The 27,605-nt window shown below is 38.7% G+C and overlaps 1 pseudogene; it reads right to left on the bottom strand.

Moving 5' to 3' along the window:
- Positions 1-1,123: 1,123 nt before the first annotated feature.
- LOC117031514 (acidic leucine-rich nuclear phosphoprotein 32 family member B-like) lies at positions 1,124-26,456 on the bottom strand (annotated as a pseudogene).
- Between the last annotated feature and the right edge of the window lie 1,149 nt (positions 26,457-27,605).

Below are 27,605 nucleotides of genomic sequence, written 5' to 3' on the forward strand. Positions count from 1 at the left end.
ATGACCCAAAATTTGTTTTTCCACTCACTAATTATTGTTTGGATAATTTCCACAGTTTAGCAATTATGAATAAACACTTTACCATGTATTTATTAGTCATTTAAATATGTTCTTTTTAGAAATGTCTCGTCAATCTTTTGCCCATTTTTCTAGTTGTCTTTTCTTTATTGACTTGTAGCAGTTCTATATATATTCTAAGTACAAACACACTGGAGGTGCCAAAAAATGTATACAAGTGGACACTTTGGTCACCGTTGCTCAAGTAGTAGTTCGCCGCAATCAGAAGTGTCTGGACGCTGATGGTAACCACTTTGAGCACCTCTTGTAATTGCAGAAGTCAAATATGACTTGTATTCATCTTTTGTTATCAGTATGTACTAAGAATTACAATTTTAATACAGTTTTTTCCTTTCTTAAAATGTGTATACATTTTTTTGGCATCCTCTTAGAATCTAAAATCTCTATAGATATTGGTATAGATATAGATATCTGTATATCTGTGTGTGTATATATGTGTGTATACACACACACACACACACACACACACATATATATATATTAGATTCTAAGTACAAATCTTGTTGGTAATATGCATTGCACTTATTTTCTCCCAACCTGATACTTGTATTTCCACTTTTTTTGATGAACAGGAGTTGATAATTCTTAATATAGTCAATTTTTAAATATTCCTTTGTAGTTGGTGCTTTTTATATATTTTTTTTAAATATTAACATTTTATTTGCAAAGCTTCTTTGTTGTACAGAAAGGAAAAATGTTACAATCTTGGTGTAACTGGTAGCCACAGATAGTTGACTCACCAATCAGAGCTATCCATGCTACAGCAAGAGTCTTACACAAAAATCTAACGATGCTTACAATTTTCTTGGGGTGAAGTTCCCAAGCTTGGTGGTGGATTTTCACGAGGGACTAAACAGAGGAAGGCGGAATGTCACAGGAACTATTCTTTGGCTCTTTGGGTGAGTGGATGTTCTGGGGTTTGTATCACAGCAAGGTTTTTTTGTTTTGTTTTGTTTTTTTAAATAAACAGCTACCAAGTCCATATGAGCAGTCCAACCAATACTGAACACTTCTTTTTCTTTTTTTTTGCAAGTTATTTGGGGTCTTAGTCATCTTCTCCATCATCTGTTTCTCTCTTCCTCTATTCACCTTTCCTGCTTTCTTCCTCCTCTTCATCCTCATCCTCATTGCCTTCATCTTCATCAACTTCTCCATCATGTCCAAAATCTTCTTCCTCCCCGTTGACTTCACCTTCATCCTCTTTGCCTCTACATCTTTGTCATCAAACTCTTCCTCCTTGCCATCTTCCTCCTCCTCGTCTTCTCCTTCTTCATCATCCTCTTCTTCATCCACACCATCCACCTCGGCATTTGAATCAGGGGATTCTCAGTCGTCTCAGTCATAGCCACCCAGGTGGATCAGCTGGGGCAGGAGCTTAAAGACGTTCTCTTGGTAGTCATTCAGATTAGTAACCTCATAGTTAAACAGATCCAGGTTCCAAGGTGCAGATGTTTTTCAGTTTATTTAGATGTGTGAGATTTGGAAGTTTTTCTGCCAACATGTTCAGCCCTCCATAGATTCTACTGTCATTGAGGTCAAGATTTTTCCATTTAGGTAGCTTGGGGAGATTTGAAACTGAAATCCAATCTACGTTTATTAAACTGAGGAACTCTTAAGTTTACCAGTGCAGCTATTAAGCCCTCAATTTTTCCCTCATTTCTCTTGTAATTGTCCAGGACAAGTTCTCTAACAGCTGCCAAGGTCGGTTCCTCAGCTCCAGATGGATCCTCCTCTTCACGTCGTTTCCCATTCCACCCTCTTCAAACTTAACTTTCCGGGAGCAGGGGAGCATGGAGAGGGCTCCTGACCTGGGCGGCAAAGGCCATTGGAGGGGCTTATTAAATCTTGCTTAATAAATTTTTCCCTACCTCTAGCTTACAAAAACATTATTCTATAATTTCTTTCAGAAGCTTTATTGTATTATCTTTCATATTTAGATTTACACAGCATCTGAAATTTATTTTTATATGTAGTATGTTGTAAGGGTTATGTTTTCTTTTTTTCCATAAGGGTATGCAGTTATCACATCAACCTTTATTTAGAAGACCATACTTTTCCTGCTGCTTTGCAGGCCCACTTTTATCATCACTCAGTAGTTACTGTAGCTTTATAGTATATCTTAATATCTGTTAAAGTAACTTTTCCAATTTTATTCTTTTTCAAGATTGCCTTGGCTTTTCAAAAGATAAATTGTAAGGAAAAAATTAAGTAGATTAAAAGACATTCACAAGACGTATCAATTAATTACATTTTGGGATCATGACGCAAACAATAAACTGTAAACACACATACATATATTTATGACATCTAGAAGAAAACTGGAAATTTGGACATTGGCAATAGGGTACACAATTTGATAGCATTAGGAGTTATTTTTATTTTATTTTAATGGTATTATGTTTTTGTGGTTGTTTTTAAATAATTTTTTATCTTTTCTAGATACATAATGAAATATTTACAGTTCAAGTGCTGTGATGTCTGAGATTTGTTTCAAAATAATTCAAAGAGAAGGAAAGTGAGTGGGGGTGTAAATAAAACAATATTGACTATGACCTTATATTTGCTGAAGATGGGTGACAGGTTCATTATATTTTTCTGTCTAGTTTTGTATATGTTTGACTTTTTCCACATTAATAGACTTAAAATTGTTTTGCTAGTCTTGGCCCTTTGTATTTTTATATAAATTTTATAATTATTTTTTCTTATTCTTTCCCCAAAAAAACTTATTTAGTTTTATGTTGGGATTGCATTGATTTTACAGATAAATTTTGGCAGAAAGTAATGACCTTAGGACACTTTAAATCCATTTGCTCCCCCCTCCACCGCCTGCCTTTTGTGCCAATGATTACATGTGTTTTAACAATATATTAAATCATATATTTACATTTATAGTACATATATCCCACAAAACTTTATTAGTGTTGTTTATTTACAGTCAAAATTCATTCTAATAATTTATTTGCCCTCTAAGTAATTTTTTTCTTTCTGGTTTCCTTTTTCTTCTGCCTGAAGAACTCTCTTTAGTATTTCCTTTAGCAGTGACAAGTTCTCAGTTTTCATTTGTCTGAAAATACCTTGATTTGAACTTCCTTTCTGAAGAATAGTTTCTCTAGACATAGAGTGTTTAGGTTGGTGGTTATTCTCTTTTTGTCCAGTAAAGATATTGTCTTCTTACTTCTTTCTGCTGATAAGTCATCTGTCAGTTTATTTGCTCATTGAATGAAATCTGCCTTCATTCACTGACTGCTTTTAAGGTATTCTCTTGGTGTATTAATCATATCTTTTTCCCCCCTCTTCTGTATTTCTGACATGTTGACATATGGGGCCTTGCTGACGCTGGAGAGACTGCACCTCCAAAAGCTAACCAAATCCTGGAGATAGTAAATGACTTGCCTAGGAGTGTGTTCCATATGCAAACCAACTAATCCAGAGCCTATACTCCTGGGCTCTCATAATACCACGCCACTGTCTCCCTGCTTTAATCACCCTATATACTAGGCAGATAGAGACAGTCCCAACCGCCTCGTCCAGCACAGGCAGGACCACTAGGCCTGAGGGGGAAGGGTGGGAGATTAAGAAAAACACAGAGACAGGAAGATTGGGATCAGGAAGTCCACTGTCCATGGATGGCAGAGCAGTGGCGCAGTTTTTATTTCTCACATGGTTTTTATAGTCTTAGAACAATTGCCTATACAAGCTAGTATTAGTGAAACAAGCAAGTATTAGAACATACTGTTCTGTGAATATGTGAGTTTGTATGCCTGTGGCTATAATTGTGTTATCTTGTTCTTTCTGGGGGAAGATGCTGAGGCGAGGCCTCCCTGGATGACCTTGCAGGCTGCAAGGACCTTGTCAGCTTACATCCTGCTCTCCACATCCAACACTCTAGAGCCACTGAAATTATTCAAACTACCCAATTCTAACTGACTCGTTCCTTCCCACGGAAACCACACCATCTTGCACATTCCTTCCTACAGAAACCACAATAAAGACTTGCCCAAGTTTTCCCCTTGCTCTTTCCACCTCCTGACTGACGCTGATGCTTCCTCATGTGACGCGGCATGCCCGCTCCTCTTGGGAACTTTGAGTAACAAACTATCTTTTTAATGGCAATCATCTCCTGCTCTGCTAGCCGTAACATACCAGGATAATAATAAAACCTACGTTTTAAAACATTTGGGTTCTGTTATTCGAAAGTTTTATTATGACCTGCTTAAGTTTGACTTTTTAGGTATTCTATACTTCTTGGGGTTCATTGGGCTTTTTGAAACTATATCATTGTGTCTTTTGTCAGTGTGATTGATTGTGTAATTGTTCCCAATTATTTATATTCCTTTATGTATCTATACATTTTGCCAGGTGACTTTACAATTCCTCCCATGAAAGACAGAGTGTGCTTACCTGTCTTGATTTTGAGCTTGACTGAATGATTTGCTTTGGCCAATGACATGTTAGCAGACTTGACACCATCAGAAACTAGAAATGTATTTGTGTAGCTGGGCTTGCTCTTTTGCACCTCTGCCATCACCCTGAGGAAAAGCATGTGCTGGGAGCCCACTGAACCAATGTGCAGCTCAGAATCAGGCCCAGTTGACTCAGCTAAATATAGAGCATCAAAGGTAGTTAACATCTGTTAAATGAATAGCTGAATGAGTACAAAAATGAAATTAGAGAGAATAGAAATCTGTTCTGTTTTCTCTCTGTCCTTGCCCATCAATGAGTAATTTCCGGGAAAGGGCCCATGGGTAGAAATCAATACAATGAATTATGAAATTCTGTTTTCTTCTAAAGCCTTAGATTAACACTGCCTTAACATGACCAACATTCTTGAGCTCTGTATAAAAAGCTTTGTCTTTATCTGACAAAGGGATGAAAGTTCATATTTGTTCCTGAATGACATTGATTTAATAATTGCCAGGTTTTAGCCGCAAATTATAAAAGCAGGAAATGATGTGTCTGCTTTAAGGAATGCAATTTACTCACAATTTAGGCAGGGTGGAGAAATGAGTGGTGGAGGTTGTGGAATGAAGGTGTTATCCTGCTCTACTAAGTATGACCGTAGTGCAAAGAGCTTGAATTCACTTGTTAAAAGGATCAAAAGTTCATATTTGTTCCTAACTTATGTACCAGTGGGCTAACTGCCAAGGATAGTAGACAACTTAGAAAGCAGAAAACACCTCACTTCATAGCAAAGAGCCCCAACCCAAGGTCCTTGGTCCCTGAAGTCATGGAGGCTATACCTGGTATGCATAAGACAGGCTTAAGTGTCATTATCCCTACTCCCCTTTACACCTCTCTCTTAAGTCTACCAGGCAGCATTGTAGTAACCACACACTTCCACTTGGCAGAAGAACTGACTGTTTGGAAGAAGCTCTTTTTGGTCTTGGGAGCATTCTTAATGAAGGGAGGTGATGTGAGAAGAGAACTATGACAGCAATGATGTAGTCATATTGACAAGGTCATAGGGCATCAGTGGAAAAAGTGGACTTTTTTAACTCATCTGGTCAATTCAAACCCTCAGCTTATGCTGTATTTTCTAAGCAGCTGAGTTGAGCGTTTGCCCAGTACTAGCAGTAATCATAGCCTAATCTATGGGAGGCGGGAAGCCTTTGACAAAGGACTTCATTCAGTTCTTTGATTGAGTTGCCTAGATCCTATGGTTTTAGATGGAAAATAACCATATGTGGAGAAAATTTTAGTGTCATTCAAACCACTACCATCATTCGTTTATTTTTTTATTTCATTTTTTTTAACCAAGTACCAGGTATTGTGCTAAAACTGGGAAGTTAAGAACAAATAAGCTATAGCATCCAGAAACCAAAATCCAGTGTTAATTCAAAATAAGCAGACTGGGGTGTGAGACTTGTTCAGGAAAAAGTGCGTTCTCTGTGACATACTAATGGTAGATAATTGGCAAGTTACTAACCTCTCCATGCCTCAGTAGACCCATCTGTAAAATGGGCATAACAATAATTACCTACCTCATAAGGAATTAACTACTTCATAGGAACAAAATTGATTAATTTGAAATATGGTATTGCAGAAGAGCTCTATAGATACCATGGATGAGCAGAAAGATGAACAGGTGGATCCTAGAGCAAATTAAGCCTGAAACATCACTGGAGGCAAAATGACAAAACTGAAGCCGTCCCACTTCAGGCACATCATGAGAACGCAGGATTTTTTTGGAAAAGACAATAATGTTGGGAAAAATAGAAGGCAGCAGGAAAAGAGGAAGACCACGTATTAGATGGATTGACCCCATAAAAGTAGCCGTAAACATGAGTCTACAGAAGCTGAGCAGGGCTGTGAGGACAGGAAACTGGATATCACTCATTCATATAGTCACCAGGAATCGAAGCCAACTCAACAACACGTGACACACATACCTCATAGGGGATCAAATGAGTTAATACTTGTAAAGCACTTAAAATGATTCCTGGCAGATCCTAACCACTCAACAAATGTTAGCTACTATTATTATTCCCAGTCTGAATTATCCACACCAGTTTCTTAGAGCCCAGTGCCTCAGTGGATTTCACTGTTAGGTTTACAATGGTATCACAAGTCATTACACCTCAAATGTGCATTACTAATGAGATTGAAGAGTTAACATTTTAGTTGCTTCTGTTGCAAACTTTTGGGGAGTAGCTGAGCCTCCTTTGTGACTCTCATGATTTTTTCCTTATTCCCTATCGATATTATTGATGTAATATTGTTCTTTAATCTCATCTTTTTCTTACTTAAATAGATGAGACCTTTCTCAAAACAATAGTCATGAATTTATAACTTTGATGTCCTAGAATTTTTTTTTACTAAAATGAATGAAAATAAACTAATTAGCATAACTATTAAAATAAAAACATCCTCCCATGGAATCACCTAAAATCATCTCAATGTACTACAGCCTCTTGGACTTTATAGGTTCTTTAGGGATTTTATCTGATCTAAATAAATGTCTGTATGAATCCTTAATCCATTAGCAATATATGTTTATTATTGTGACATCCAAGGAGAATGCCAAAGGGCCTCAAGATTTCTTCCTGTGTTGGGGCAGAGAGTACGCACTGTTTACTCTTTGTGAGCTAGTCCCAACATCCAGCACTCAGATACCCACACTCTCCCCTCTATACACCTTTTCTTAGGTGATTTGAATGTCTTGACCCTCCTAATTCATTGATTCATTCATCTTTTTTAGCATTTACTAACTATTTTCTCTATGCCAGGCATTGTTTTGAGTGCTGGGGACACAGATGAATGATTTCGGCTCTTGAATAGTGTCCAATCTAGTGGGGAAAATAAAGACAATAGACTGTTATAAAGTGGTTTTTCAAAATAGGGTCTGTGATTCCAGCATCCACTTTTGTGTTTCTGCAGGGAACAAGCAATCCCACTTTACTAGTCTCAGACCAAAGAGAAAAGAACAAGAAAAGAAATAAATTATTAAAGTCTGGAGGTTTTAAGAAAAGGCTGGCACTGTTTTGCAATATTTCAAATGGATAAGTTGCCCCCCACTCTCAGCACCAAAGGGACTCCCAGGGCATTGGTTCCTATACTCCTGCCCTAAGGTGGGTTGCTCTAACCTCTCAAATCAGTATGTTAAGGAATTTGCAGCAAGGTACTGGCGAAGGTGAGTTTTAAAAACAGATAATGTCCCAACCTAGGAACCTTGTAAGATACTGAGAGAACCCTGTTGGAACACTTATCTATTGCTACAATAAGGCTCTGTAACCAGCCACCCCAAAACTCTGTGACTCAAAACAACCATTTATTTCAACTCCATCGGTGGTTAGGGTGGTTCTGCAGATTTTGGTGGTGCTTCTCTCACAGCTGGGACTCATTTTCCTATTGAGTGGTTGATTGGTCTTTGGCTGATCTGGGGTGAATTGTCTGGAAAGAATGGCTCTGCACCATGTGTCTCATCCTCCAAAAGGGTTGCTTCAACATGTTCCCACAGTGAAGGCAGAGAAGCGAGAGAGAGAAAGAGAGAGAGAGAGAGAGAGCGCGCAGATGTATGTAACGCCTTTGAGGCCTAGGCTTAGAACCTAGGTACAGACAATTCTGATTCTTGGACAAGTCATAGGCCAGCCCAGATTCCAGAGATTCCACTTCTTTATGAGAGTGACCGCAATATCATATTGCAAAGAATGTAATGTAAGTACACGGAAAGAAAACAGAAGCCGTTTTGTAATCCCTTTACCACATCAGTCTCCCAGCTTTTTCCCAAACAGCAACTATTTCCTGTTGTACTCATTGCTGTGACAAAAAGGAAGAGTAACTAAAGCCACACGAACATCAGTGAGAAGGTGGCAGTCACATGCACCAAAAAATACGCATCCATTGACCCCCGGGAGGACAACAAAGCATTGTTACTGCTTGGCTGAGGACAGACAAAATATCCTTGAGGACACCCTGAAAAAATTAGGAGCACTCAGGAAGACCATAAACTTGGTGGTCAATCCACTAACTTTAACCAGAAGACACTGGCAGAATACTTTTTTAATTTTTAATTAACTTCTATCTTTCATTTGCTATTTCCCTATGTCTTCCTCCCTTCCCTTCTTGCCATCCTCCCCGCCACTTCCCACGCCATTCCCCACACACATTTTAAGGAGTCTATTTCTTGATTTGGTTTCTAAAAATCAAAGTCCAAAAACAAAACAATGTTTAGGGAAAACAGCAAAATTAACAGAGGTAGGGAATCCCCCCCTAGAGACTAAAACAGGATTCCTCAGGGACAAGAGGAGCAAAAGAGCAGGGAGTCGATGCGAGTTGGAGCACAGGTGGCTCTGTCCCCAATATCTGGGCAGAGTACCTGGCCAGCAAACAGCACATACCTAGAAAAGAGGCCAGAGGTAGAGGTGGCAGAGAGATTATTGAGATTCCGAGTATGTCAGGGAAACAGCAGGGAGAGCTGGCCTCCTGGAGGGAGCCACACAGCGGGCATGAGGGATAGGATGGGGTACCTCCTGGTCATGTGGACTCTGCAGCCAGACTGCCTGGGTTGCAGTACCAGCTCTACCATTTGCCAGCCTGTGTGACCTTGTGCCTTGTTCTATGTCCTTTGACTTCCTCATCTGTAAAATTGGGGTAAAGAGTACCACTTTGAAGGATTGCTGTTTAAATAATGTTTGCAACTGTTTAGATAATGCCTGGCACATAATAAGCACTATAGAAGATAACCTGTTATTATCACGACACTATCACAGAACCTGTGTTTCTGGTCCAGAAGCCAGTTGGGCTTCTGGATGCCTCAAAAGTTATCTAGGAGGCAGAGACTGAAGACCTGACTGGGCCCACTGCATCCCTTGCACTAGGTAAATCCCAGGAATTTAGATACAGATGTGGAAAAAGGAGGTGAGAACCCCAAATTTGGTGAAATCACTCTAGTTAAAAGCTTCAAATAAGAATTAGGTTGAACGAGATAAAAATATAACAAGTTTTATTTCTTGCACTTCCACCTTTATGCACTGGGATTCATATGCACTCCCTCTGTCTTACTGGCTGGATTATGAGCGCCTTATAGGCTGGGGCCTGTTTTTTTTTTTTTGACACGACTTTTTCATATCAAGTTTTCTTTTTCCCTTCTTTATTTTTTAATTATTTTTTTTTTCAGTTACAGTTGACCATTGACATTCACTCTTATATTAGTTTCAGGTGTACAAAGTAGCAGGATACAAAATTAATATTCAGAAATCAGGAGCTATTTTTCTTTCATGTGCACAGGAGAGGTACTCAGTGGACGTCAGGTAAATGAAACAATACGGTTACTTTTTATTATTATTAAGGTGAAATTCATGTAACATTAAGTTAAACTATAAATTTTAAGAAATTTTTAAAAGTTGTGGCTAAATACACGGGACATGAAATTTACCATCTTAACCATTTTTAAGTGTACACTTCAATGTGAAGTACATTCACATTGTTGTACAACCACCACTTCTATCTGGTCCCAAATCATTTTCATTATTCCAAAGGCAAACTTCCCACCCATTTAGTAGTTACTCCCCCACTCTTCATTCCCCCAATCCCTCTCAGCCATCAGTTTGCTTTCTCTATGGATTTGCCTATTCTGGATATTTCATAACAGTGGAATCATTCAATATGTGACCCTTTGTGTCTGGCTGCTTTCACTTAGCATAATGTTTTCAAGATTCATCCGCATTGTGGCATGTATGAGTACTTCTTTTATATAGCTGACCAGCATGCCATGGTATGTTAACATCACAATATGGTTATCCATTCATCTGTTGATGGACGTTCAGGTTTCCACCCATTGGCTTCTGTGAATAGTGATGCTGTGAACAGTGTGTACATGTGTTTGTTTCAGTACCTGTTTTCCATTCTTTAGCAGTAGAATTGCCAGATCATACAGCAAATCTATGTTTAACTTTTATGGGGAACTGTTAAAGTGTTTCCACAGCTGGAATGTGGCTATTGATGGAATCTAGAGCCTTACTAGATTGACAGTCCTCAACACCTTGAAAGAGCAGTTCACCATCTGCACCCTCTAGCCCAGAGGTCCCCAGAATAACTTGATCCTCTTCCAACTCCCAGAGCCTGAGCTGGAGATCATGGCTGTTATTTCCCAAAAGTGAATGAAGCTGCTGTTTTCTTCTTGGAAGACACCCTGAAACATGATGCTTCTGTTTACCCTATTCCTACTCTCTCCAACCTGCCCTCTTGGAACTGGTTTTTGGCCCTACTCTGCTAGAGGAAATAGAGGTCTGACAATTAAATTCCTGAATTTATTGCAACAATGTTGCTAACCTTTTTGGGTGTCAGAGGGATTATTCATTATGAGTTCATACCAACTGGACAAACAGTTCACCCAGTTTACTATTTGGAAGTGCTGAAAAGGCTGTGTGAAAAAGCTGACCTGAACTTTTTGCTCATAATTCATGGCTCTTGCTTCACGACAATGCACCAGCCCACACGGCACTGTCTGTGAGGGAGTTTTTAACCAGTAAACAAATAACAGTATTGGATCACCCTCCCTAATCATCTGATCTGGCCCCCAATTACTCCTTTCTTTACCAGAAGATAAAGGAAATATTGAAAGGAAGACATTTTGATGACATTCAGGACATCAAAAGTAATACGATGACAGCTCTGATGGCCAGTCCAGAAAAAGAGTTCCAAAATTGCTTTGAAGGGTGGACTAGGCACCCTTCAAATAGTAAACGTGGCATCGGTACAGAGCTTCCCAAGGGGAGTACTTCGAAGGTGACCAAAGTGATATTCAGCAATGCGGTATGTAGCACTGTTTCTAGGATGAGTTTGCAAACTTAATTGTCCAACCTCGTATCTCTGCAAATCTCAATCTGCCATAACCTTCAGACTTTATGGTTTTTTTCAATGTTTTTATTGGTAAATTAACACATACACAGAAAAATGGCATAAAACAAATATACCATTTAATGAATTATTTTAAGTCAAACATTCCTTTAACCACCACCCATCCAAGGAGATAGAACCTTACCAGCTATCCCAGAAGCTCCCCATGAGCTCTCTCCCAAACACAACCCCCACACCTCACTAAGAATAACCACTCTACAGTAATCACTTTACAGTAATCACTTCCTTGCTTTTATTTATAGCTTTATCACTCAAGTGTGCATCTCTGTCCTCTAAATCTCCAATAATTGGTAGTTGGGATAATCGGAATCAAGTTTGATTTTTTAGAGTGAGAACTGCTTCACAGATGGTATTGTGCAGTAAGAGGCATATAATGACTGCTTTGAGTTGTTAGCAGCCATTGATGCTCAATGTTTAGATCCTTAATTCATTAGATATGCAAAATGCTGTTCTCCAATTTTATCATTTATCCTTCATTTATTTGTTAGCTATTATATCAAGAGAAACTTTCCCTCATCTGCTTTTTAGTCATCTAGTAGTAGAGTCTGTATTGCAAAGGCAGGATAAATGCTTGCTCTTTATTTACAAATTTTCAAAATAATCTGTTGGTTTTCTAGCATCTTCCAAAGGTGAACTACTAAGATTTTTTTGCATGATTACGAATGCATAGTTTTAGACATATTCAATGTTTCAATCCACTGCATTTATTGTCCTTAGTGATGCTCGGTTTGTCAGCTTTAGTTCTGAACTGTTGATCAAGTGAAGCTTGAGTGGTTACTGGATTCTATCGGGACCTATGATTTACCTAGTTAAGTCTGGTATGAGAGGTTCTTAAAACAAGCTTTCATGCTTTCAGAATCTGCTGACTGAGCATGGGCTCCTAGCTTGGCAAAAGCATTCCAAATTGCTGCACCTCTTTTTAAGGTAGGGGTAGCTAGAAGGGTGATCCCTTGACTACACCCAAAGTCTTATCCATGCCTCTACCCTCCTCCCTCCAGCATTAAAAAACATCATTTTGTTTAACCCCTACAACAATTTAAGAGGGACTTTTGTTATTCTCATTTTATATTACAGAACTAAGGCTGGTTCAGAGAAGTTAAATAACTTGTATTGTGGCATATCGATTCCAAAGAAACTATGTTGTGGTTTAAAAACAAGGTGAAGTTATAGTACTGAGTTGGAAATACAAGTGTCTCAAAAATCTCAGTGAAGTTTTTAAACTGTGATAACCTTAGAAGTAGGCTAAAAACTGGCAAAACGACTCCTTGAAAATTACTTAATTTTACACTTACTTAATTTCGTGAACTTCAGGCAATAACTTTGTAATTTTTTGTTTCAGTCAGAGGGATTGAAACAAAAAAAATTTAATTATACACTTATATAAAAAATTCACAAAACTATATAAAGTTGAACACAGTTGAAATGATCTAATATTCAAATGATGCTTTGGGGGGTTATCTCTGGGGAATAAGATTATGAGGACACTTTTATTTACTTGTCTGTTCTTTTAAAATCATTAAAAATATCAACATGTATGTTATTTGTAATAAAAAATAGATTTGCATTTTGAAATAAAACAAGGTTTAAAAGGGGAAAGAATCAAATTTTGGATATGAAATGGTGAATTCTTCATCTATAACTTAAATATTACCCAGAAAATTCTGAACATTTGAAGTTTCTATTAAGAAAAATAAATTGTCTTAACATTTAATAGCCCAAGAGTGCAATGGGCTATTGAGGTGATTAGAAGTCAACAGAGAAATATTATAAAAACAGAGAAAAGTAAAGTGATCATGGTCTTTAGGAATTTATAAACTAATTTAAAAAAAGAATATAAATAAAAATCACATGATCATATCAATAGATGCAGAAAAAGCATTTGATAAAATCCAACAGCCATTTATGATAAAAACCCTTAAGAAAGTGGAAATAGAAGGATCTTATCTCAACATAATAAAGGCCATATATGACAAACCCACAGCTAACATCATACTCAATGGGGAAAAGCTAAAACCATTCCCCCTAAGATCAGGAACAAGGCAAGGATGCCCACTATCTCCGCTTCTATTCAACATCGTTCTGGAAGTTCTTGCCACAGCAATCAGACAAGAAAAAGAAATAAAAGGCATCCAGATTGGTAAGGAGGAAGTAAAGTTATCATTGTATGCAGATGATATGATACTATATATAGAGAACCCTAAAGACTCCACCAAGAAGCTATTAGAGCTGATAGATGAATTTAGTAAAGTGGCAGGATACAAAATTAATATTCAGAAATCAGTTGCATTTGTATATACCAATAATAAAACATCAGAAGGAGAAATTAAAAAAACAATCCCATTTACAATCGCTCCAAAGACTATAAAATACCTGGGAATAAATTTAACCAAAGAAGTAAAAGATCTATACTCAGAAAATTATAAGACACTGAAGAAAGGAATGAAGGAAGATATAAATAGATGGAAACACATATCATGTTCATGGATAGGAAGAATTAATATAGTTAAAATGTCCATACTGCCTAAGGCAATATACATATTCAATGCAATTCCTATCAAACTGCCAACGTCGTTTTTCACAGAAATAGAACATATAATCCTAAAATTTATATGGGACCATAAAAGACCCCGAATAGCAAAGGCAATCTTGAGAAATAAGAACAAAGTAGGAGGTATAACAATACCTGACTTCAAATTATACTACAAGGCTACAGTAATCAAAACAGCATGGTACTGGCATAAAAACAGACACATAGATCAACGGAACAGAATAGAGAGTCCAGAAATAAATCCACGCCTATATGGCCATTTAATCTACGACAATGGAAGCAAGAATGTACGATGGAGTAATGACAGTCTATTCAATAAATGGTGCTGGGAAACCTGGACAGACACATGCAAAAATATGAAGTTGGACCACCTCCTTACACCATATACAAAAATAAATTCAAAATGGCTTAAAGACTTAAATGTAAAATCTGAAACCATAAAATACCTAGAAGAAAATATAGGAAGAAACTTCTCAGACATTACCCGGAGTAAGATTTTTACTGATATATACCCTCGCTCGAGGGAACTAAGAGAAAAAATAAACATGTGGGATTATATCAAACTAAAAAGTTTTTTCACAGCAAAGGAAACCATCAATAAAACAAGAAGGGATCCTACTGAATGGGAAAAGATATTGGCCAATGATATATCTGATAAGGGATTAATATCACAAATCTATGGAAAACTCACTCAACTCAACTCCAAAAAAAACAAACGATCCAATTAAAAAATGGGCAGAGGACTTGAAGAGACATTTTTCTAAAAAGGACATACAGATGGCAAACAGACATATGAAGAAATGCTCAACCTCACTAACCATCAGAGAAATGCAAATAAAAACCACAATGAGATACCACCTCACCCCAGTCAAAATGGCTATCATCAATAAATCAACAAATAACAAGTGCTGGCGCGGATGTGGAGAAAAGGGAACGCTTGTGCACTGTTGGTGGGATTGCAGACTGGTGCAGCCGCTATGGAAAACAGTATGGAGGTATCTCAAAAATCTGAAAATGGAACTACCTTATGATCCAGTAATTCCACTCCTAGGTATCTATCCGGAGAAATCCAAAACTTCAATTCAAAAATCTTTATGCACTCCTATGTTTATTGCAGCACTATACACAATAGCTAAGACATGGAAACAACCAAAATGCCCATCGGTAAATGACTGGATTAAGAAACTGTGGTACATTTATACAATGGAGTATTATGCAGCCATAAAGAAGAAAGAAATCTTACCATTTGCAACAACATGGATGGATCTAGAGAACATTATGTTAAGTGAAATAAGTCAGACAGAGAAAGATAAGTACCATATGATCTCACTTATTTGCGGATTCTAAAGAAAAGAATAAGTGAATGAACTAATCAGAAACAGTTTGGGAGACAATGAGGAAAAACTGAGGGTTGCTAGATAGGCGGGAGGGGTGGGGGTGGGGGGGAGGGTGAGGGGATTGGAGGGCAGTCGGTGACCACAGGATGGCCACGGGGTTTGAAAATTAATCTGGGGGACGTAATTTGGTGGTTACCAGAGCGTAAGGGGGTTGGGGGGTGGGGGATGAGGGTGAGGGGGATCAAATGTATGGTGATGGAAGGGGAGCTGACTCTGGGTGGTGAACACACAGTGTGATTTATGGATGATGTGATACAGAATTGCACACCTGAAATCTATGTAATTTTACTAACAATTGTCACCCCAATAAATTAAAAATAAATTAAAAAAAAGAATATAGTTCATGTGTTTAGAAACATGCAGACCTCGGTTTAAATCACTATTTATCCACTTACTGCTCTTTGATCTTAGGCAAGTCACTATTTTAAGACTTTGTTTCCTCATCTGTACAATAGAAACTTTATATTCTTCCTAGAGTTAGTATGAGAATTAAGTAAAGTAATACAGATAAAGCTTCAAGGACAGTGCATGATAAATTCTTGAGGCCTTCATTTATCTGAGGATGTTTAAACTTTGTTATATTGTGGTTAAATATTCATAATATACAATATACCATTTAACTATCTTAGGTGTATAATTCCGTACTGTTAAGTATATTTACAATGTTATACAACCATTACTACTATTCATTTCCCGAACTTTTTCATCATGCCAAACAAAAGCTCTGTATCCACTAAACAATAACTCCCATTTTCCCTGCCTTCCAGCCCCGGGCAACCTCTATTATACTTCTATGTTTCTCTGAATTTGCCCTTGAATATATTCTGGATATCATATATTATGGATATGATTTGCAAATATTTTCTCCTATTCTGTGGGTTGTCTTTACACTCCCTTGAGAGTGTCCTTCCATGCACAAAGGTTTATAGTTTTGTTGAAGTTCAATATATCTACTTTTCCTTTTATTGCTCTGCTTTTGGAGTCATCACCAAATAGTGATGAAGACTTTCCCCTATGTTTTATTCTAAGAGTTTTATAGTTTTAGCTCTTACATTTAGATATTTGATCCATTTTGAGTTAATTTTTCTATATGGCATAAGGTAAAGGCCCAAAACCCTCTTTTATGAAGGATATTTGTGATGGCTATAGAATCCTGTGTTGACAGAATTTTGTTTTTTTCTTTTCAGCATTTTAAAAATTTCATTCCATTGTCTTTGTACCACGTTGTTTTTCATATTATTGTTTCCATATATGTTAGTGTATCTTTTTTTCTCTGGCACTTTAAGACTTTTCTCTTTACTTTTGGTTTTTAGCAGTTTATGATGTGCCTAGGAGAAAGAGAGAAGAGAGAAAGACAGACAGAGACAGAGAAACAGAGAGAGAGAGGTGGGAGGGGCAGGTACAGCACATATGTGCACTTTTTTTGTTTTTTAAGATTTTATTGGGGAAGGGGAACAGGACTTTATTGGGGAACAGTGTGTACTTCCAGGACTTTTTTCCAAGTCAAGTTGTTGTCCTTTCAATCATCATTGTGGAGTGTGCTGTTTAGCTTCAACTTGTTGTCCTTTCAATCTTAGTTGTGGAGGGCACAGTTCAGCTCCAGGTCCAGTTGCCATTGTTAGTTGCAGGGGGCACTGCCCACCATCCCTTGCAGGAGTCGAACCAGCAACCTTGTGGTTGAGAGCCCAGCTGGCCCATGTGGGAATCGAACCGGCAGCCTTCAGTGTTAGGAGCACGGAGCTCCAACCACCTGAGCCACCGGGCCAGCCCCATATGTGCACTTTTTATGTCTATTTTATTCTGCAAGGAGTTTGCTGAACTTCTTGTATTTAGATGTTGATGTTTTTGTCAAATTTCAAATTTAAGATTTGGGGCCATTATTTCATAAAAGATTTTGCCTGCCCATTCTCTCGTCTCTGTCTAAGACTCTAATCATACACATGTTAGCTTATTTGATGTTGTCCCATAGCTCCCTGAGATTATTTATTTTTCTTTAATCTTTTTCTTTTCCATTCTTCAGATTGGATCATTTCTCTCAGTCTGACTTCAAGTTCACTCTTTCTTCTGCCATCAGCAATTATCTCATTAGCGAATCCAGTGATTTTTTTTTAATTTGTTATTGCACGTTAGTTCTACCATTTTCATTTCTTTTTAATGATTTCAATTTCTCTGCTGAGAGTATCATCTTTTCATTCTTTAAGATCATATTTTCCTCTAAGAAGTTGCTTCATGTCTTCCCCTAGTCACTGGGTTGGTCCTAGGGCTAAATCTCAGCATAACTCAGTTGGGTTAAGCTGAGCCTACAGACAGGGAAAAGATCATATACCAAACAAGTTGCAAGAATTAGCTAGCATGTGTGAGCAGGTGCCTGGGGAATACCCTGGGATTGAATGTTGAAGGTGCTTGATCAAGGGGCCTGGAATGTGAATCTGGATAAGCAAGAATTCAATGACTTCAGAGCACTTTCTTGGAATATGAGATTTAACATCTTCTCAAGGATTCCAGGGGATAGGACAAACTCTCCGACAGGGTGACTCTTAGAATCTTGGAAAGAATGATGGCTAATGCAGTTTCCCAGAAGATAGCAGAGTAAAGAAAGAGGCTGAAGGAAGTAGGCATGCTGAAATGAATATAGTATATAAAACCAGAAGATCTTCAGAGTGTTATGTTCCATGGAAGGGCTCAGAACATGTCATTTCCCGAGCTATTAGGAATGCACTGGTCAGGATACCGGGATCGTTAAGGAGTTCAGTGGTAGCTCTTCTTTGCATGCCTGGGTTGACCATAGAAGCTAAAATCACAAAGCTGGGCTCCTTTACTCGTATATCCATAGGGATGATGGCGTCCCTGAGGTAGTAGAGACCACGTGGTAGTGCTTAACTACCAAAAGCCAAGGAGTCACATTGATCATAATGGCCAGCAAAATCACAGGGGCTGCCAAGAAAGCTTGATCGGCAGGAAGTTGTGGCAATGATCGTGGAGTTTGGCATCTCTATGAGAAAAACAGACAGGCAGCTATTCTGGCAGGCACTCGTAACAAGAGTGCTGTGCAAGCAAAAAAAAAAAAAAGGGAGGGGGCAAGCATGGAAGACAAGGGAGCTGAGGGCAGTAGCTCCAAAAATTCTCGCTTTACTCAGTTCCTAGACCTGGGCCAAGTTTTAGATCTAGACTCCAATAACTGAAAAGGTGGCCTGGTACCTAGGAGGAAGGATGCTGAAACATGATAGCAAGTATATACTATGATGATTTTTTTAAGCTCTTTCTTATGACCATTTATTCAGGTGACTATACACTGGAGAAAGAGGAATGCCTGAACATTTTGGGAACTCTCAGATACAGGGTCTGAGTAACATTGATAACCAAAGACCCAGAGACACATAATATTATTATGGCCTTTGATAGAGCAATAGTAATAGTTACGATCAAGTCCAGCTCATAGAGGGGACTAGTAGGTTCACTCACCCACCCCGTTGTTATTTCCCTATATCCCAAGGGCATAATTAGAATTTATAAGCTCGGCATTTGGAGTAACCCCCACATTGGGTCTTTGACCTAAGAGGAAAGAGCTATAATAGTAGGAAAAAGATGTAAAAACTTTTGAAACTGCCCTAACCCACCTGTCCAAGATATTGATTAAATTATAAAAAACACAGCATCTCATCCTCGAGGGAGCAGGCTCTAGTGGAAATTAGTGCCACTTTTAAAGGCCTGGAGGACACATCAGTAATTGTCCCTATCATATCTCCATTTAATTTATCAGTCGGTCTCCTGCAGAACCTGGCTAGATACTGAAGGATGATGTAACTACTACAAGTGCAACCAAGTAGTAACCTAATAACAGCTGCTGTGCCAGGCATGGTGTCCTTACTAAAGCAGATGAATAAGGCCTCCAATAAGTGGTATAAAGCCAAAGAATTGGTGAATGCTTTCTTTTCTACTCCAGTCAGGAACAGTCTCAGCTGACAAAAAAACAGACTCATAGACCAATGGAACAGAAAACAGGGCCCAGAAACAAACCCAAACATATATGGTCAACTAATTTTTGATAAGGGCACCAAGAACACACAATGGGGAAAAGATAGTCTCTTCCATAAATTATATTGCTAAAACTGCATATCCAGATGCAAAAGAATGAAATTGGATGTGTGTATTACATTATACACAAAAATCAACTCAAAATGTATTAAAGACTTAAAGCATAAGACCTGAAACTATAAAACTCCTATAAGAAAACAGAGGAAAAGTTCCTTGACATTGGTCGGTCTTGGCAACGATTTTTTTGGATTTGAAACCAAAAGTACAGGCTACAAAAGCAAAAATCAATAAGTAGAACTTCATCAAACTAAAAAGTTTCAGCACAGCAAAGGAAACAATCAACAGAACAAAACCCCAGAGACTTAAAATGTCACATGGCAACCTGTGGAATGGAAGAAAATATTTGCAAACCGTATATCCAATAGGGGTCTAATGTCCAAGATATGTAAGTATCCAATATGTCATACAAGTCAATAGCAAAAAAAAGTAAAATAACTAAAAACCCAATGTTGGGAAAATTTTCCAGGGCTGAGAGACCAGAGGAAGAGGCTGACAACTCTATCATTACATTAAGAGTTTATTAAAGGAACATATATATGAGGCGCATCCAGGGTTGTGACGGGATGCAATGGATATCCTCCACAATGAGGGGCAGGTGCTAAAGGATTATATAGGGCAGGGCAGGATGGATAGAGGTACTGGGTATTGATGACCCACCCCAGATAAGGTGAAAATGCCTGTCATGCTTGTGCCAGCCAGAGCTTTGGCCTGTTGCAGAAACCAGAACAAACCAGCAGGCTGTGGGGCAAAGAGGAGGGTTGATCAGACAATCTCTGAAAGAATTTAGGGCAAGCAATCTCTGTTCTGCCCCCAATCTAGCTGGCAAGTCTGGCATTACTCAGGAGCATTCATGTCATGGCATAGTCTTTCCTCTACACTAATTTTGAAAATGGGCAAGTGACCTGAATAAACATTTTTCCAAAGAAAATATACAGATGGCCAAAAGGTACGTGAAAAGGTGTTCAACATCACTAATGATCAATTTCACTAATTATCAAATCAAAACCATAATGAACAATCACCTCACACCTGTTAGGATGGCATTATCAAAAAGTCAAAAAATAAAAAATGTTGGTGAGGATGTGGAGAAAAGGGAACCTTGTACACTGTTGGTGGGATTGTAAATTCACACAGCCACTGTGGAAAACAGTATGGCAGTTCCTCAAAAAATTAAAAATGTTTTGTAAACTTGAAGTTTGCTACAAAAAAAAGGAAAGAAAAACACCAATCTGATCTATTTGTCTATTTTTGTGCCAATACCACATTATGTGAATTATGTTAGCTTTGTTGATTTTTTGCAACATACGTAATTAAATATTCACGCCATTTCATACCTAAGAATATTGATCTTTCTGAGCCTTTAAAAGCATCTCTCTGAGACTTTAAAGCAAGTTTAGTTATTAACTTCTCTTTTGTGTACCTTTCTTGCTTAACAATAAGATAATCAGAGAAGTTAAACTATCTACATGATTGCTTAAAGCAGTGCTTGCCAAACTTTTTCACTTAGTACACATAGAAGGTAATAAAACTTGACAGCTTCCTGGAGTAAGCATAAAAGGCAACTTCAATCCAGACTGACCCTGGGGGATCTGGCTTCTGCAGAGTCTGAAAGTATCATATGTTCACATGTCTATAACTTTTTCATACCATGCAAGGTGGAAAGCTCTGGAATGCTAAGACCAGTGAAAGCAGACTAAGACAGGAAACAGAAGGGACAGGAAGTGGTTCATAGTGACAGTGGACTAAATAGACCATAATGCTTACTCTAGGGCACCAGGTGGTATATCTGTTTGAGAATATCAGCTTTGTCAGTCAGATCTGGGTTTCTCTCTGGGATCCAACTTGTTGCCCTGTAACTTAGCTCATTCATTCAGGAAATTTGTTTTGAGTACCTGCTATGTGCCAGGCTCTGTCCTAAGTATTTAGGTTACAGTGAATGACATAGACAAAATTACCAGCCCTCATGGAGCTTATATTCTAGCATGGGGAGGTGGGGAAGACAGAAAAGAACCCTGCTAAACTTAAATAAATAAATTACATATAGTATATCAGAACATGATGTGTGCTATGGAAATAGCAAAGAGTAGAGAAAGAGAGGTTGGGGACTCAGAGGGATAAAGCAGGTGGGTTGCAGTTTAACATAGGAAGGTGAGGGTAGACCTCATTGAGAAGGTGTCATTTAAATAAATTATTTAAGGAGGTGAGTTTAGTCATGCAGGTATCTGGGGGAAGAGTGTTCCAGTATAAGGAAACAGCTGAGACAAAGGCCACAAGGCTAGAGTGACACATCTGCATGTTTGAGAAATAATAAGACCATTATGAGCAAGGAGCAGAGTTGAGGGAGACATGGTAGGTATAATAGGTAATTAAGTGGGGCACGATAAGCACTGCTTTAGGCTCAATAAAAGGACTTGGCTTTTACTCAAAGGGATATGGGGACCCAGGGCAGGAATTTAAGCAAGAGGAGTGGCATGATCTGAATAGACTGTAGGGGACGAGGGTTGAAACAGGGAGATCTAAGAAGACGCTATAGCAGTAACCCCAGTAAGAGGTGATGGTGACTTGGAGAACAGTGGAAGTGGTAACAAAAGAGCAAATTCTGGATGTTATGAAAACCGACTCAGCAAGTCACTTAACATCTCTAAACATTAGTTATAAAATCGTAAAATGAGGATAAATAATATCTACCTCATAGAGTTATTGTGGGATTAAAGGAGATAATACATGTAAGGTGTTTAGTTTGGTGCATGGTTCAAAGTAAGCAATGGTCATGGAAGTAAAAAGTCTTATTAAAAGACTTCAGAAGATCATCCCCCCATTCATTTATGCACTCAGAAAATATTTATTGAAATAAATATTTCTACTTTGAATACAAGTACAAATGTGAAGGGGTTGTGGGTAAAGTTCCTCAGAAAGCCACGTGGATGAATCTATTACACTTCAGAGTACAAAGTGACTTGATGTTAACTAGAACTACCCAACCGTAATACCAGGCATGGTATCCTTACTAAAGGAGATGGATAAGGCCTCCAACAAGTGGTATACAGCCAAAGATTTGGTGAATGCATTCTTTTCTACTCCAATCAGGAACAGTCTGATCTGACTTAAAAACAGACTCATAGACAGAACTGCTGAAACACACCGGCTCTGAATCTGGTGCAGGAAGAGCTTTGGAACTTCAAAAGCTTTCCGCATCCCCACAGGGACGTGGCACCCTATGACCCAGGCGAACTGTAAACAGAGGAGAAGCCCGCCTTCCAGGGAATCCCCCCATTGTGTGAGAAGCTGGAATAGTGCAGAGAAAACATAACACTACAGTGTGAGAGAGAAAAAAAGGCTGCAGTTGGAGAGAAAATAAAACATTCTACAAACACGTACTCGAAAACAAAAGAAAGACCTCTTCCTATCAACCTGTTGCAGAAGCCACTCCTGTAGATGTCTAGGAAGAGAAATAATAAATCATTAATTGCCATGAATAACCAAGGCAACAAGACAGCTCAGAAAGAAAGTGAAAAGTCTCCGGAAAATGAATTAAAGATATGGAAATAAGTGACTTAAATGACAGAGAATTCAAGACTGCAGTTCTGAAAAAACTCAACGAGATGCGATGCAAGAAAACACAGAAAGGCAGTTTAATGAACTCAGAAACACAATCAAATAACAACATGAACATTTTACGAAAGAGATTGAAATTTTAAAAAAGAACCAAATAGAATTTCTGGAGATTAAGAACTCAATAGAAGAAATTAAGAAGAAATAGCCAGCTTAGGTAGTAGAGTTGACCAGATGGAGGAAAGAATCAGTGACATCGAAGACAGAAACCTGGAAATGACACGGATGGAAGAAGAAAGAGACTTGAGACTTAAAAGAAATGAAAGAACTCTACAAGAACTTTCTGACTCCATCAAAAAGAGCAATATAAGAATAATGGACATACCAGAAGGAGAAGAAAGAGAGAAGGGAACAGAGAATATATTCAAACAAATCGTCGATGAGAACTTCCCAAACTTGTGGAAAGAACTGGATCCTCGAATCCAAAAAGTAAATAGAACACCTAATTACCTCAACCCTAACAGGCCTTCTCCAAGGCACATTGTATTGAAGCTGTCAAAAATCAATGACAAAGAAAGAATCCTCAAGGCAGCCAGGAAAAAGAAGACAGTAACCTACAAAGGAAAGCCCATTAGATTATCATCAGATTTCTCAGCAGAAACTCTATAAGCCAGGAGGGAGTGGAACCAAATATTCAAACTATTGAAAGAGAGAAATTATGAGCCAAGAATAATATACTCAGCAAATATATCCTTTAGATATGAAGGAGGAATAAAGACCTTTCCAGACATAGAGAAGCTGAGGGAATTTTCTAATACACGACCTGCACTACAAGAAATACTAAAGGAGCCTATTCAACCACCATGAACAGGGATGATTTATGGCAACCAAAACATAAAAAGGGGGAGAGTAAAGGTCTGAACTGGAATATGGGAATGGAGAAAGTAAGTGTGCTGAAGAAAATGGAATACTCTAAATATCAAACTTTCTTTTACATAAACTTAAGGGTAACCACTCAAAAAAAATCCAGAACTAAAAATATATACTGTAATAAAAGAAGAAACAGAGGGAAACATCATAGAATACCACCACACAGAAATAACAGACAACAACAAAAAGGCAAAAAAACAATGGAGACACAGTGTTACCAGAAACCTAAGATAGAATGATAGGAAATCCTCACATATCAATAATCACACTAAATGTAAATACACTGAACTCACCAATAAAAAGGCACAGATTGGATCAAAAAACTAAACCCAACCATATGCTGCCTCCAAGAGACGCATCTCAGCTACAAGGACAAGCATAGACTCAAAGTGAAAGGGTGGAAATTGACACTCCAAGCAAATGGTATCCAGAGAAAATCATGTGTAGCTATACTGATATCAGATGAAACAGACTTCAGGGTGAAAAAGGTGACAAGAGACAAAGATGGACATTTCATAAAGGTAAAGGGGACTACACAACAAGAAGACATAACAGTCATCAATATTTATGCCCCCAATCAGGGAGCACTGAAATATACCAAGCAACTACTAACAGAACTAATGGGAGAAATTGACCAAAACACAATTGTACTAGGGGACCTAAATACATCATTGACAGCCATGGATAGATCATCCAAACAGAAAATAAATAATGAAATAGCAGTTCTAAATGACACGTTAGTTGAAATGAACAAAATTGACATTTATAGAGCTCTTCATTCTAAAACATCAGACTATACATTTTTTTCTAGTGTACCTGGAACATTCTCAAAGATAGACCATATATTGGGACATAAAATTAACCTCAGGAAATTTAAGAAGATTGAAGTCATACCAAGCATATTCTCTGATCACAAGGCTTTGAAATTGGATATCAACTGCAAAAAGAAAGCAGGAACAACCACAAATACCTGGAGATTAAACAACATTCTTTTAAAGAACGACCGGGTCAAAAAAGAAATTAGAGGAGAGATCAAAAAATACATAGAAACAAATAAGAATGAAAATACATCCTACCAAAATTTTTGGGATGCAGCGAAAGCAGTTTTAAGAGGGGAATTTATATCATTACAGGCCTATCTCAAGAAACAAGAAAAATCCCAAATAAATAACCTCACATTAAACAAAACAAAACAAAACAAAAACAGACTCATAGACCAATGGAACAGAAAAATGGGGAATTCCAGGCACAGCTCTTATTTACTAAAATGTCTTTTGAGGCAGACACATCTGTGAATTTTGCCACTTAATCTGTCAGCATCTGTGCAGGTCCAGATTACCCAATACGATCTTTAAGTCAAGAGAAAATTGGAAGAGAGAATTAGTGATTCCTGATACAGCACTTGAAGGTTAAACTTTAGATTTTTCTACCCTGGCTGATCTCAAGACTTTGTGTTCTATTGTTTACTACAATAGAAGTCCAACCTTTCAGCAATCCTGGTCCCTGTGGAATCAAAGAATAAGAGCTAACAGCTGCAGACTCAAGACAGAGCGCATACAGTAACTGAGTAGCACGTTGTCCACTCATACCACACTCTGCTCAACAAACATTTTGACAATGAGAGGAAAAACCTTTCAAATTAATTGTAAGAGATTATCCAGAGGGTCTAGTGTAATATGATCCTCTGAAACTAATGTGACAGAAATTAGTAGTTCTATGCACACTCAGTGCCTACATCTTTAATACATCTCCATGGACAAGTGCTGAGCACAGAAGATACAAGGAAGAATGAGGAGCCATTACGAATTTCCCCTAGGAGAGGGGTGCCAGTTCAGGAAGACACCCAGTGACCTTGGAACCAAGCTGTCCCCTCTGCCTCAGGCTAGTCTTCTGGCCCGTAGTAGAGATGTCTGCCCAGGGCAGACAGCTAGAGATGGGGACCACTTACCTTTGGGCTGGATGCCTTTTTAAGTGCCCCTCCAGGCTCACGCTCCTCCACCCCCCACAACCCGGCTCCGTGACCACAGAGGCTGACTTTCAGGGCTGTCCTGCTTGGCAATCTTACCCTTGGGCTTCTGGTGGGATTTCGTGAGTTTCTACCAAGTGATGCTGTATAGCCAACAACCTCATATTATTACAGCAAATATCTGTTTCTGTCTCATGGTCACAAGGGCTAAGGGTAGCACATACGTGGCTCTGTGGCTCAGCTAGGAGTGTGAGAGCACTGCAGGTCTGCTCCACACATCTGTCTTCTCGTCCAGGGACCTTGGCTGAAGGACCAGTCACTCCTGGGACATGTAGGAAGAGAGTGAGGTCAGCATTATTATTTCCTGGACTCCCTCCTCACCAAGTCTCTGCAGGTTGCAGACTCCCTGTGCTGAACCCTCACTTGCCACCAGAAAGTCCCTTTCTAAAGCTGTGCTCCCTGACTCCAGCCCTGCTTCTTCTCCTTGACCCTTCCTGCGCAGGAAGCAGCACCATCCTTGGTTTCCCTTCATCCTTCCCAAACTTTGGGAACAGATTCTTTTACTAACCCTCAGTTTCTCTATTTGGGGTGCTGTGGTTTTCTTGATAGGATCTGTCTGATAGGGCCTTGTTACAGAGTTAGAGAATGCACGGATGGAGCTGTTCTCAGCAGGTGGATCAGGGCACAGGAGAGGTGTGGGGGGCTGGGATAGCAGAAAATGGATCCGGAGCCAGAAAAGAATCCATCTGGCCAGCAGCCACAGTGCAGCCCGACCCTTTTGCCTTGTTTCTAGCAGCACTGGTGCCTGCCGTGGGTCAGAACTTCATTTCTTCTGTTTCTCCGGATGTGCCTAGTTCTTCATCTGATAGCCCTTCTACTTTACAGTTCCACTTTACAGGCCCACACCCTCAGATTTGAAGACTCTTTGCTATTGAGTCTTTCCTGGAATTGGATTGGAGTTTCGCCACTCTCCCACTCCGATGGCTGATGGGGCCATGATGGGTAGATCCCTCCCTCGTGGGGGTGGTAGATGTCTAGGGAGAGGTACTGGGGACAGGAAGCTGTCATCCTCTTCCTCCCCTCCAAGAGTTTTCCATGGTTCCTGTGTCTTTTTCCCTTCTCTCTGGCTTCACTCCGGGAACATAAGAAAAAGCTTGGTCTTTGAGAGTGGTAGTTCATAACCATGGCTGGACATTGGTGAAGTTCAACAGCCCCTAGATGAGTCCAGTGTTCAGCCTACCATTCTGGAGAATGAGCCTGGCAGGTAATTTTCTGGAAGCTGCAGGGAATGAGAGTGCTGAGGGCACTGCTGTGCAGGGCAGTCTCTCTGTGGACCAGCTGAGCCCCAGCTACTTCAGAGCAATCAAGCCACGCATGAAACGCACGTAGTGCTCGGGACCTGAGAATGTTGGATTAAAAAGAAGAAAGCATGATCCTTAAAAAAATGCTTGATGCAGGTGAAGAAAAGGATAATATAAATAGCAGGAAGTGAAAGAGTCATCCTTATTTCTACAAGTGGAAATGGTTAACTACGAAGCAAATGGATAGATGATTTCTAAGTGATTTTTATATTTATTTTATTTACTTTTTAGTTTATCAGTTATCTGATATTTTAATTTTATTTCGTTTTTTACACTTTATTATTTATTTATTTTTTTAAATTTTTTATTTTTTTTTAATT

Source organism: Rhinolophus ferrumequinum, chromosome 12, assembly GCF_004115265.2.
Source record: "Rhinolophus ferrumequinum isolate MPI-CBG mRhiFer1 chromosome 12, mRhiFer1_v1.p, whole genome shotgun sequence".
In the NCBI taxonomy this organism is placed as follows: Eukaryota; Metazoa; Chordata; class Mammalia; order Chiroptera; family Rhinolophidae; genus Rhinolophus; species Rhinolophus ferrumequinum.